The following is a 14,930-nucleotide window of genomic DNA, read 5'->3' on the forward strand; positions in this document are numbered from 1 at the left end:
ATCAGCATTTCCATGATTAGTTGTTCTCTTGAGTTCAATCTTGTAATTGTATTCTCCAAAAAACAAAGCCCACCACTGCACTCGTGCTGCTGATGTGAAACTCCTTTCTATGGATTGAAAATGGACACTAGTGGTCTCTCCCATAAAGGCCCTGGCTGAAATGTTGTACATTCCAAACCAGACTCAAGGCCTCTCTATGAATCTGTGCATAAATTTTCTCTGCACCTGTAAAGGAACTTGATGCCAAGGCTACAGCATGTTCACTTCCATCACTCATAATATGTGACACGACTGTACTTGCACTTATACCATAGAGCGAGGTGTCAGAGGCAAGCTTCCCTAGATGATGTGGATCATAATGTGTGAGAACAGTATCTGACATCACCATCGCCTTTGTCTTTTGGAAAGCTACCTCACACTGTTTTGTCCATTGCCATTTCTTCCTGATCTGTATTAATGAGTTCAAGGGGAAAAGCACAGTCACCAGGTTTGGCAGAAACCTGTTATAGTAATTGACAAATCCAAAAATGGACCACAACTGTGATATGTCCCTTGGCCTTGGGGCATCCAACACTACTTGAATTTTTGCAGCACACGAGTGTAAATCTTGTGCATTTGTGGTGTGACCGCAGTAATTAATGCTTCTCACTTTGTCATTAATTCACACCTGTCACTTTGTACTCTGAGCCCATATTTTTTAAAAATCTTTTTACCACTGCTTTGAGACTTTGGAGATGTTTCTTGCAATCCTCACCAGTAGCAATTAAGTCATCCAGGTAACTCTTGAGTGCCTGGGCAGCCTTGCAGCACGTGGTCCATAGCTTTCTGCCAGAGTGCAGGCAAGATGCTACTCCAAAAATAAGCCTGTTATAGCATTAAAGCCCATTGTGAGCGTTCATAGGGAGAGTTTGGACTCTTCCATCTCCATCTGTAGGCAGGCCTCAGCTAAACTTATTTCCCTCCAGAAAGGCTTGTAAAGATTTCCTCTATCCTGGGCAAAGGGTAGTGATCTATTTTCATTACTGGGTTGATGGTGACCTTAATTCACCACAGATCCTTACAGACCTATTCTTCTTGGCTACTGGGACCACTAGCATTCCTCCATGGGCTCCACTCAACCTTGGAAAGAATTCCTTCAGCCTCCATATGATTTAGCACACTAGCTACTTTATCACAGATGGTACATATAAGGAACTGGTCTGGCTTTGTTACACTTGGTTGTGGTATTTTCATTCAACACTATTTTACCCTTGATATGTTTGAGTTTTCCAATACCATCCTTCAGAACTGCTGTGTCATCATCCAGTATCTTACTTCACTTTTAGTTGATTCTATTGCAGGGGATATAGCATGCAAATGGTAGATGGATCTCCAATCAAACTGTAATTGTCTAAATACAAGAAAGTCTGCAGATGTTGGAAATCCAAGGCAACACAGAGAAATCACTGGAGAAACTAAGCAGGTCAGGCAAAATCTAAGGGGAAAAAAATTCTGTCTTAGCTCAGTAATGTTAAGTGTTATTTAGTAACTGGAAAGATATTTACAGTACTGTACAAAAGTCTTCAGCACCCAAACTATATGTACGTGCCTAAGATTTTTGCACCACACTGTATGTCTTCTGCTTTGTTGCATTTCTGCAAGTTTTGTTTTTAAACAGGGTTTGGTATATGTGAGCCACTACCACAACAGAAACACAATGTGTTCAGCCACACAGGTTTCTGTTTAGATGCTACAATTTTGTCCATGCTTGCTTTCATTCCTGACTGCAACTCAATTGCAACTCTGGTTGCTGTTTCCATTGATACAGTGATTTCAACTGTTCTTTTAAATGTGAGCTGTGCTTCAGTTAGGGGCCATTTTCAAATGCAGTCTTGTAAAATTCAACAAACTAAATGATCTCTCAGCGCATCATTAAGCCCATTACTGAACTGACAATGCTCGGACAATTTCTTCACTTCAGCATGTAAGCTGAAATGGACTCCCTTTCCTTTTGATTCCAGTTATAAAAACGTGGTGTTCTGCAATCAACAGTGGTTTCAGCTCCAAATGTCCCTGCATTAAGTTCATGATTTCAGCAAAGCTCATTTTGGCTTGTTTGGTTGGAGCAGTTAAACTTCTAAGCAAACTATATTCTTTTCAACCTGTGGCACTCGGGAACATTAGCATCACTTTTCATTGCCTATTTCATTTGCTTCAAAATATGACTCAATTCATTCAGTGTACACCATCCAGTTATCTGTTGTCTACCTTTGAACATATCTATCTTTCCAATGTAGCCAGCCTCTTCTGCTTTTTTTGTGATTATTTACTTGCTGTTTATGAACATGTGGCCAGCCACATTGCTTTTTTTTAACTCAACCATCCTTCTCCCTCTCCCTCCCCCTCCCCCCCTTCTGAATGAAAAAATGTGTAATGCTTCAACAGATGGGTATCCATCTCGTCTTCCATGTTGCCACTGTTATGTTTTGTAACTCCAGAAACCAATTGAAAGAAAAACACAGAAACCTTGATGATGTCTGCTTAATTTTAATTTTACTGAGGTGCTCGCATAACACTTACACCATTCACTTATTTCTTACATATAACCCATAACGAATTATGTAAACAACAAGAAAGCTTACTCAGACAGTATTTTTATAATATTACTCAAATATTACTGAAAAAAGAAATACACTACAGTGATGAATCTATGTACCACTAGAAAGTAAAGAAGCTTGTGTGTTGGTGCAATCACAACAACTTGGAGTAGAATGCCCTCAAAACAGTGAAGATGCATATCAACTTCAGGAGAAATGTGTCTCCTCTCCACCCACTCATCATCAACAACTCCATGTTAGTATCATTTCAACATTCAGATTTCTGGGCACTTATTATTTCACCTCCTGTTGGAGAAACAGATCTTTTCCATTAACAAAAAAGGCTTTGCCAGAACATTCAGGTGCAATTCTACACTGCCATGATAGACAGCATCCTCACATCAGCTGCTACTGTCTCGTTTGGTGCAGCATCCTCTCACAATATACAAAAACCACAGAAAATTGTCAGATCAGTTATTGGCTGCAGTCTACCATCACTGCAGGTATGTGCCCAGGACAAAGAGGTGGGCAGGAGAATTCAGTGCGGGCACTACTCATGTTGCAAACTCATGCCTTCTCCAAAAGCTGCCTTCTGGAAAGTGCTATAACACTATTAAAACAAAAGCTTTCCACCATCTTAAAAATTTCTTCCTCTAGGCAGTTAACCTGTCCATAAAACCATAACGCGCAGGAGCAGAATTAGGCCATTCAGCCCATTGAGGCTGCTCTGCTATTTCATCATGGCTGATCCATTTCCCTCTCAACTCCATTGTCTCGCCTTCTGTCCCGTAACTTTTCACGTCCTGACTAATGAAGAACCTATCAACTGTAAATACACCTAATGGCTGGTCCTCCACAGCCACCTGTGGCAATGAATTCCACAGATTCACCACCCTCTGGTTAAAGAAATTTTTCCTCATCTCTGCTCTACATGGACATTCCTCTATTCTGAGTCTGTGCCTTCTGGTCACTAATGGAAATATGCTCTCCACATCCACTTTATCTAGGCCTTCCAACATTCGATGTTTTAATGAGGTTCAAAGATTCAAGATACATTTATTAACAAAGTATGTGTGCAGTATATTCACCTCATTCTTCTAAATTCCAGTGGGTACAGGCCCAGATCCATCGAACAACCCTCATATGATAACCCTTTCACTCCAAGAATCATTCTTGTGAACCTCCTCTTCAAAGCCACCACATCTTTTCTTAGATAAGGAGCGCAAAACTGCACACAATACTCCAAATTAGGCCTCACCAATGCCTTATAAAGCCTCAGGGTTGCATCCTTGCTTTTATATTCTAATCCTCTTGAAATGGATACCAACATTGCATTTGCCTTCCTCACCAGTGACTCAACTTGTAAGTTAACCTTTAGGGAATCTTGCCCAGGGACTTCTAAGTCCCTTTTGCACCTCAGAATTTAGAATTTAGAAAATAGTTTATACTTTTATCCCTTCTACCAAAGTGAATCACCATACACTTCCTGACAATGTATTCAATTTGCCATTTCTTTGTCAATTCTCCTCACATACCTAAGTCTTTCTGCAGTCTCCCTGCTTCCTCAATACTACCTGCCCCACTAACTATATTTGTATTGTCTGCAAACTTGGCCACAAAGCCGTTAATCCCAACCTTCAAATCATTGACATAAAACGTAAAAAGAAGCGGCCTCAACACTAACTCCTGTGGAACACCTCCAGTCACCGGCAGCCAATCAGAAAAAGCTCCCCTTATTCCTGCTCTTTGCCTCCTGTCAATCAGCCAGTGCTCTATCCATTCTAGTATCCTTCCTGTAATACCATAAGCTCTTATCTTATTGAGCAGTCTCCTGTACCTTAACAAAGCCATGTCAAAGGTCTTCTGAAAATCCAAGTACAAATTATCTACCAATTCTTCTTTGTCTATCCTGCTTGTTATTTCCTTAAAGAATTCCAACAGATTTGTCAGGGAAGAATATCCCTCGATGAGACCATTTGGCCTATTTCATCATGTGCCTCCAAATACTCCAAAACCTTCTCCTTAACAATCGACTCCTACATCTTTCCAGCCACTGAGGTCAGGCTAACTGGCCTATAATTTTTTTTTCTTCTACTTCCCTCCCTTGAAGAGTGGAGTGACATTTTCAATATTCCAATCCTCTGGAACCATGCCAGAATCTATTGATTTTTGAAAGAACATTATTAATTCCTCCACAATCTCTTCAGCTACCTCTTTTGGAACACTGAGGTGTAGTACACCTGGTCCAGGTGACTTATCTACCTTTAGACTTTTCAAATTCCCAAGCACCCTAGCAATAGACCATAAGACCATAAGACATAGGAGCAGAATTAGGCCATCTGGCCCATCAAGTCTGCTCCGGCATTCAATCATTTTCTTTCTGCTGCCTTCCTCCTTTCTTAAAGAGTGAAGTGACATTTGCAAATTTCCAGTACTCTGGCACCATGCCAGAGTCCAATGATTCTAACGCCACCACAATCTCTAACACTATCTCTTTCAGAACCGTAGGGTGCAGTTCATCTGGTCTGGGTGACTTATGTACCTTTAGAACCATAGAACCATAGAACATTACAGCACAGAAACAGGCCTTTTGGCCTTCTTGGCTGTGCCGAACCATTTTTCTGCCTAGTCCCACTATTTCAGCTTTTTGAGCACCTTCTCTCTTGTAATAGTAACTGCACCCACTTCTCTTCTGATAGACAATAGACAATACCATGTGTATCCTTGGATATTAAGTCCCCACCTGAATCTTCTTTCAGCCATGATTCAGTGATGCCCACAATGTCATACCTGTCAATCTCTAACTGCGCTACAAGATCATCTACCTTATTGCATATACTGTTTGCATTCAAAAAACACCTTCTGCCCAGTATTTATCACCCTTTTTGACTTTGTTCCCTGTTACACTGCAACCCATCCCACTGACTGCAATTTTGCCCTATCATCTGTCTGTCCCTCCTGAAAGACTCAGTACGCACTGCCTCAGCTTACATGCCAACTGACCTATCTCCAGCAGTGGAGGCCAATTCTCTGGATTCTTTCAAAAAAGATTTAGATAGAACTCTTAAAGATAGTGGAGTGAAGAGAAGGCAGGAAAAGGGTACTGATTGTGGATGATCAGCCATGATCACAGTGAATGGCGGTGCTGGCTTGAAGGGGGAATGGCCTACTCTTGCACCTATTGTCTATTGTCTATTGTCTTCCTTCACTTACTACATCATCAGGCATACTACTAGTGTCTTCCACAGTGAAGCCTGATGCAAAGTACTCATTTGGTTCATCAGCCATCTCCTTGTCCCCATTATTATTTCTCCTGCCTCATTTTCTAGCGGTCCTATATCCACTCTCATTTCTCTTTTATTTTTAACATACTTGAAAAAAACTTTTACCATCCACTTGGATATTATTTGGTAGCTTGCTTTCATATTTCATCTTTTCCCTTCTGATGATTTTTTTAGTTGCTTTCGGTAGGTTTTTAAAAACTTCACTATCCTTTGTTTTCCCACTAATTTTTGCTTTGTTGTATGCCCTCTCTTTTGCTTTTACAATAGCTTTGACTTCCCTTGTCAGTCATGGGTGTACTATTTTACTATTTGAGTATTTCTTCATTTTTGGAATACGTATGTCCTGCACCTTCCTTATTTTTCCCAGAAAAGTACGACATTGCTGCTCTGCTGACATCCCTACCAGCAACTGTGCTTACTTCTGCCTGCTGCTCTCAAACTTCTGAAGTACTGCTAGTGTCTTCCACAGTGAAGGCTGATGCAAAGTATTTATTTACTTCAGCTGCCAATTCCTTGTCCCCCATTACTACCTCTCCAGTGTCATTTTCTGGGTGTTCAATACCTACTCTTGACTTGCTTTTACTCTTTGTATATCTTAGCTTTTTTCATTGCCCATTGCCTTCGGATGGTTTTTAAAAGCTTTCCAGTCTTTTAACTTCCCACTAACTTTTGCTCTATTATATGCCCTCTCTTTTGCTTTCATGTTGACTTTGACTTTCCTTGTCAGCCATGTTTGCATCATCCTACCTTTAGAATACTTCTTCTTTGAGATGTATCTGTCCAGTGCCTAATGAATCACTTCCTGAAACTCCAGCCTTTGCTGCTCTGCTGTCATCCCTACTTCCGATACGATGTGTATCCTTGGATGTTAAGTTCCCAACTAAATCTTCTTTCAGCCATGATTCTGTGATGCCCACAATGTCATACCTGTCAATCTCTAACTGCGCTACAAGATCATCTACCTTATTCCATATACTGTTTGCATTCAAAAATAACACCTTCTGTCCAGTATTCATCACCCTTTTTGACTTTGTTCCCTGTTACACTGCAACCCATCCCACTGACTGCAATTTTGCCCTATCATCTGTCTGTCCTTCCTGAAAGACTCAGTACTCACTGCCTCTGCTTGCATGCCAACTGCTCTATCTTCAACCCTAATACTCCAGTTCCCACCCCCCCGGCAAATTTGTTTAAACCATCCCCAACAGTTTGATTAAACCTGCCTGCAAGGACATTGTCCTATTTGGAATCAGGTGTAACCCATCCCTTTTGCACAGATCATACCTTCCCCAGAAGAGATCCTATTGATCCAGAAATCTAAAGCCCTGTCCCCATACCAGTTCCTTAGCCATGCATTCATTTGCCAAATCATCTGATTCTTACCCACACTGGCGTGTGGCACAAGCAGCAACTGAGAGATTACTACCCTCAAGGTCCTGCTTTTCAGCTTTCTACTTAGCTCTGTAAGTTTTCTCTTCAGGACCTCCTCCCTTTTGCTACTGATTGCTTGTCATTGGTGCCAAGATGTACCAAGACTTCTGGTTGCTCACTATCCCCCCCCTTGAGAATGCCACGGTCCCGATCTGAGATGTCCCTGACCCTGGCACCTGGGAGGCAACATGCCATCCTGGTGTCTCTATTGCATCCACAGAATCATGTATCTACTCCTCCATCTATGGAATCCCCATCACTACTGCAGTCCTCTTCTCCCTCTCTTCCTTCTGAGCCACAGTGCCAGACACAGTGCTAGAGACCCAGTTGCTACAGCTCCCTCGGGTAGGTCGTCCCCCTCAACAGTGTCCAAAACAGCATACTCATTATTGAGGGGAATGGCCACAGGGGTACTCTGTACCACTGTCCATTTCCCTTCCTTCTCCTGACAGTCACCCATTTTCCTGCCTCCTGCAGTTTAGGTGTGACTAACTCCCTGATCTCCTCAGTTTCCCATATGAGTTGAATGTCATCAAACTGCAGCTGCATTTCCTTTACACATTCTCTGAGGAGCTGCAGATTGGTGCAGCTGTGGTTATTCAGGAGACTGGCGGTCTCCTAGAATTCCCACACCTCACACAAAGAACACAACACAGCCCCTGGAGCAATTCCTACTGCTCTAACTATGCACTAATAGAAGAAGAATGAAGATGAAGAAACGTAGCAGATATTTACCTCGCCCAAGCCTGTTGAACCAAAGCCTCCTCACGCTAACACTGTCTACTCTCCAGCAATGGCCACTTTGCTTGTTGCTGAATTAATTTTATTTGCCCTTGTTAATGAATTGCCATTTGATTGTGCTACTAGAAAAAAGCTGAAAGCTCATGAATACTCCTTTTTAAATCTCTCTCCTCAACCCATGAGTCATCTGCTCTCTTGCTCCTGATTTGATTGGGCCACTGGAAAAACACTGACAGCCTCTGTACGTAGATTTTTAAATCTCTCTCCTTGACCTGTGAGTTGCCTCCTGTCTCACTCCTGATTTGGTTGGGCCATCAGAAAAGTCATTCTAGATAGACCCCCATACCCCTTTCTATCTATTACCTCCATCACTGTAATGCACTGTAAACACTTTAAAACTCTTTTTATATTTGTGCTTGTATTATAAATGCATGCTAGTATTATTGTATTTATACATATTTTATTCCATATCTATGCTTTAAACTCTAACATAATTTTATATAATTCCTTATTCTTTATAGGTGTTCAATGTTATTGCTTTTTGTTACACGTCTCGCCAATATATCAGAGTGGATTCCAGATAGTTGAGCCATTGGTTAGTTGGGGCAGCCAGGTATTTGGGACAACTCTTAAAGAACAAAACCTAATCGAGAAAAGAACTGGAATTCCCGTCATTTATTTGGTGCACTATGCCACTTAGTTGGGGCAGGAGATTATCGCTGAACAGTTTCTAACTAGATTCATCTGCATGCACTTAATATGGCCATTAGACACTACACAGCGCTTAGAGTGCATAGTTTTTAAATAGTGTCTGTTATGTGTGCTTGTATCATGTTATCCATTTTGGCTGAAGGACTCCAATTAAAAAAAAAATACAGGGAGTACAGTTTGTCAATGATGGTTGCCAAGAAATATGCAGCAAGACAATTCAGATCTGTTTTGCTCACTGTGGTTTCAAGCATTCACCTTGGAGATGCCAGAATCAGTCAGGAGTGAAAATGAAATTATTTCATTACTTCAAAAAGTTAGGAACTTCAAAGAATTTGAAGGTATTGACAATCATTTTGAATGTTACAATGAAAATAAAGATTATTCGTTATCTGGATTAGCAGTCTGTGCTAATGTTGTTCATTTATAGTCAATCAAAAGAACACTCCAGCGTACACTGGTTAAACTCTTCTGTCGATAACTATTAGGAACTAATACATAATTTTATAGTATTATAGGATTATTGGTAGTGTTCCAATTTGTTCTGTATTCATTTAAATAAATAATTCATTACTCAGTTAAATAGTAGTTTGTCCTTTTTTATACCTTTTAAACTATTCCCTTGAAACTTCAGCTAATTGGGGCAGCCATTTAATTGGGCCAAAATGTATTGATCCCAATATGTCCCAATTAACCGGAATCTACTTTAAATGTATATGGTGAATAAAAATGGTCCTTGAGAAATTTGGCATTTTCCCTTTGTCCTTCACCAATTTTTATTGATGAATGATGGAACACATCTATATATTATACATCTCACCATAGGTTCACGGCAACCTTTGGGTAAAATATCTCTCATGAGCCATTTGTTAGGTTATGTATGATTCTCTTGTCTTTTTGCTGTGGTTATGGATTTTGCAGTATTAGATTAGATTAGATTTATTAGTCACAGTGAAACATACAGTGAAATGTGTCGTTTGCATTAACAACTAAAACTGGGTGCAGCTCGCAATTGTAACCATGCTTCTGGCGCTAACATAGTGCATTCACAATGTTCAGCAGAAAAACACATAGCCAACATACAACAAGACTGACTCAACAACAAAACAAACCCCTGCCTACTCCCCACACACCCATCGGGGATCCCCGGCCTCATCCTTGCAACCCACCAACCGCTGTCTCTGACCATTGGATCGCAGATATTCATCCTCAGTGCCTGCTGATCTAACCTTCATCCTAGGGGATCACTGGAGTTCGATATCTGGACGTGCTGACTGACCTTTTGCCTCCAAATCTGTCAACTAACCTCTTGCTTCCTGTGGTAGAAATGGTTAAAACTAGTGTATGATGGGATACTTGACCTTTTTGGAACAGCTGAGCTTAAGACTGCTGATGCGTGTCGAGAATAACCTTGAATGATAAGTGCTGTACCAGGAACTCCAACAAATAAGATATAAGGCCCCTGGAACCAGGAGGGAGGATGCCTCTGGGGGTAAATTATGAGTCCTGATAACACGAAGCAGGAAGAACTGAGAGATAATTGACATGTCTTTTAAACAATTGATCATGTACTGACCATGGGATGCCAAACAAAGTTATGTGAAGTTGTTTGCCTTGCTGTATAAATAAGAGCTTGGTATAACCTAACAATCAGAGTTCTAGTGGTGGTGGAGACTGCTGTAGACTCTCCATGATATCATGTTAAACTCTTAAAACAAAACTCAAAGACACTCTGGTGTTTTTAGTGTTCCACGACACCTCCAAATTTGTTGACTGACCGCGTGCCTCCAGACTTGCCCCACAAGGACCTTCGACCCCGGGACTTGCCAACTTTGGGAGGTGGGGCTGGTCACTGGCCCTCATCTTCACGGCCCACCGACCTCAGTCCTTGATGATGGGAACATTGTTCTTCATCTAGTGCAAAAGGAGTTTATGCTGGACAGGCGTTTCTCTTGATCTCAATTTATTCTCGACCTTTCTGATGTAGGATCATCTACTACTACAACTTTTGGTCACCAGATTTGTTGCTATTGGACGTAACATATGTTTATCTGAATACCTTTATAATTTTATAGAATTCTGTCAGGGATCCCCTAAGGCTCTCAAAGTTAATTTATTTTATTTATCTTGATGGTTATACTCAGTTTCACTAATATCCCTGTGAATATTTTGCACTGCCCTCTGTTTTTCTCTAAGAATCTTTTGTTTCTGTTGTGCTCTGTCAAATAATCCCAGCAGGAATGATAATGGGGACCAGTGCACATAATGTGACCACAGCTGAACTGGAGTGAAGAAAATAGTAATCAGCCAAATCCCCTTGTAGTTATTTGACTGGAAACTTGGTATGGATAAGATTGCAGGAAAAGGAACTGGATAATTGCAACTATTTGAATGAACACTTTTCCAGCAGATGGAGCCATATAGCAAGATGTCAGCATATGTCAGAAAGGCATATGCACAGGAAGATTCTTCTTATTCCATTGTGCCAGTGGAATCTCACAGAGCGATTTCCTTCTGAAAATTACTGTTGTTTGGAAGCATCTGTCCAGACAGAGTGGGAGCTTTCAGTTCCAACAGTTAACTAATTGTAGAGAAGATGGCAGGATGAATGGACAGAATCGTTGTCATGGATATCCCTCGAGGTTGAGGATGACGGTCTTCGTTCTGTTGATCTTCTGTTGATCTAGGTGTTCTTGTACATCAGTCACTGAAAGCAAGCATGCAAGTACAGCAGGCAGTGAAAAAAGCTAATGGCATGCTGGCCTTCATAACAAGGAGAATTGAGTATAAGAGGAAAGAGGTCCTTCTGCAGCTGTACAGAGCCCTGGTGAGACCACACCTGGAGTACTGTGTGCAGATTTGGCCTCCAAATTTGAGGAAGGACATTCTTGCTATTGAAGGAGTGCAGCGTAGGTTCACAAAGTTAATTCCCGGGATTGCAGGACTGTCATATGTCGAAAGATTGGAGTGACTGGGCTAGTATACTCTAGAATTTAGAAGGCTGAGCGGGGACCTTATTGAAACATATAAGATTATTAAGGGATTGAACACGCTGCAGGCAGAAAGCATGTTCCCGCTGATGGGTGAGTCCAGAACCAGAGGCCACAGTTTAAGAATTAGGGGTAGGCCATTTAGAACGGAGTTGAGGAAAAACTTTTTCACCCAGAGAGTGGTGGATATATGGAATGCTCTGCCCCAGAAGGCTGTGGAGGCCAAGTCTCTGGATGCTTTCAAGAAAGAGATGGATAGAGCTCTTAAAGATAGTGGAATCAAAGGTTATGGGGATAAGGCAGGAACTGGATACTGATAGTGGATGATCGGCCATGATCACAGTGAATGGCCGTGCTGGCTCGAAGGGCCGAAAGGCTTACTCCTGCACCTATTGTCTATTGTCTATTGTCTATACTTACGGGCTCTCAAGTGGCTTATGAGTCCAATCTTGGCTTTGAAAGTTCTTCCACATTCAGGACAGGTATTTCCAGATGGCAGATCGGGCTTTGATTGTTGCTGCCTCTGTTTCCATGTTCTTCTTCTTTCTTCTAATTCTGCACATCTGTTGGCTTCGAAAGTTGCTGTTCCTTCTCAGATGATAGCTTGCCAGAGTTTCCTGTCCTTGGCATTGGTTTCCCAATTGTTGATGTTGATGTTACATTTCTTCATGTTGGCTTTTAAGACATCTTTGAATCTCTTCTGTTGTCTGCCTCTTTTACGTTTGCCTTCTTCAAGCTGGGAGTAGAAGATTTGTTTCGGCAGACGTTCGTCTTTCATCCGAACAACATGACCGCTCCATCCCCCATCAGGAAGGTCTCAAAACTCTACGCTTCTTTTTGGATTCCAGACCTAATCAGTTCCCCTCTACCACCACTCTGCTCCGTCTAGCGGAATTAGTCCTTACTCTTAATAATTTCTCCTTTGGCTCCTCCCACTTCCTCCAAACTAACGGTGTAACTATGGGCACCCGTATGGGTCCTAGCTATGCCTGCCTTTTTGTTGGGTTTGTAGAACAATCTATGTCCCGTGCCTATTCTGGTACCTGTCCCCCACTTTTCCTTCGCTACATCGACGACTGCATTGGCGCTGCTTCCTGCACGCATGCAGAACTTGTTGACTTTATTAACTTTGCCTCCAATTTTCACCCTGCCCTCAAATTTACCTGGTCCATTTCCGACACCTCCCTCCCCTTTCTAGATCTTTCTGTCTCTGTCTCTGGAGACAGCTTATCCACTGATGTCTACTATAAGCCTACTGACTCTCACAGCTATTTGGACTATTCCTCTTCTCACCCTATCTCTTGTAAAAACGCCATCCCCTTCTCGCAATTCCTCCGTCTCCGCCGCATCTGCTCTCAGGATGAGGCTTTTCATTCTAGGACGAGGGAGATGTCTTCCTTTTTTAAAGAAAGGGGCTTCCCTTCCTTCACTATCAACTCTGCTCTTAAACGCATCTTCCCCATTTCACGTACATCTGCTCTCACTCCATCCTCCTGCCACCCCACTAGGAATAGGGTTCCCCTGGTCCTCACCTACCACCCCACCAGCCTCCGGGTCCAACATATTATTCTTCGTAACTTCTGCCACCTCCAACGGGATCCCACCACTAAGCACATCTTTCCCTCCCCCCCCCTCTGCATTCCGCAGGGATCGCTCCCTACACAACTCCCTTTTCCATTCGTTCCCCCTATTCCTCCCCACTGATCTCCCTCCTGGCACTTATCCGTGTAAGTGGAACAAGTGCTACACATGCCCTTACACTTCCTCCCTTACCACCATTCAGGGCCCCAAACAGTCCTTCCAGGTGAGGCAACACTTCACCTGTGAATCGACTGGGGTGATATACTGCGTCCGGTGCTCCTGATGTGGCCTTTTATATATTGGCGAGACCCGACGCAAACTGGGAGACCGCTTTGCTGAACATCTACGCTCTGTCCGCCAGAGAAAGCAGGATCTCCCAGTGGCCACACATTTAATTCCACATCTCATTCCCATTCTGACATGTCTATCCACGGCCTCCTCTACTGTAAAGATGAAGCCACACTCAGGTTGGAGGAACAACACCTTATATTCCGTCTGGGTAGCCTCCAACCTGATGGCATGAACATCGACTTCTCTAACTTCCGCTAGGCCCCACCTCCCCCTCGTACCCCATCTGTTACTTATTTTTATGCACACATTCTTTCTCTCACTCTCCTTTTTCTCCCTCTGTCCCTCTGAATATACCTCTTGCCCATCCTCTGGGTCCCCCCCCCCCCTTGTCTTTCTTCCCGGACCTCCTGTCCCATGATCCTCTCGTATCCCCTTTTGCCTATCACCTGTCCAGCTCTTGGCTCTATCCCTCCCCGTCCTGTCTTCTCATATCATTTTGGATCTCCCCCTCCTCCTCCAACTTTCAAATCCCTTACTCACTCTTCCTTCAGTTAGTCCTGACGAAGGGTCTCGGCCTGAAACGTCGACTGCACCTCTTCCTACAGATGCTGCTTGGCCTGCTGCGTTCACCAGCAACTTTGATGTGTGTTGCTTGAATTTCCAGCATCTGCAGAATTCCTGTTGTTTACCGCTCCATCTTAGTTGGTTCTTGATGACGTAGGCCTCAATGCTTATTATTTTTGCTTCATTTAGCACACTGACGTTGGTTCTTCTATCTTCCCAGCTGATATTTAAGATGTTTCGAAGACAGCATTGATGGAACTTTTCAAGTGCCTTCAGATGTTGTCGGTATGTTGTGGAGTTGTTTCTATCATCCTTTCAAGCATTATAATGTAACTCTAAAGGTCACCTTAAATTTAGATTAGGCTACCAACACTTTTGCTACTTAGGTTATCTCGTATTTGTTATGTTACTTATTTATGCTATCATGAATCAAACATATAAACATCCCTTGAACATTTTTGTTCTAACAACTTCAGAGTGGCATGGTACTTTAGCGGTTAGTGCAACAATTTATAGCACCAGTGATCAATGTAATATTTGTGCTGTCTATATTCTCCTCAGCACCATGTGGGTTCCTACAGGTGCTTCAGTTTCCTCCTTAGTAAGCTGTGGGAATGCTTTGTTAGCACCAGAAGCAAAGTTCAAGGTTTACAGTAAAATTGTTATCTAAGTACATATACTGTATGCCACCATATACAACTCTGCGACTGATTTTCTTGTGGGCATTCACAGTAAAGACAAGAAATACAATGGAAGCAATGAAA

Source organism: Mobula birostris, chromosome 2, assembly GCF_030028105.1.
Source record: "Mobula birostris isolate sMobBir1 chromosome 2, sMobBir1.hap1, whole genome shotgun sequence".
NCBI lineage: Eukaryota > Metazoa > Chordata > Chondrichthyes > Myliobatiformes > Myliobatidae > Mobula > Mobula birostris.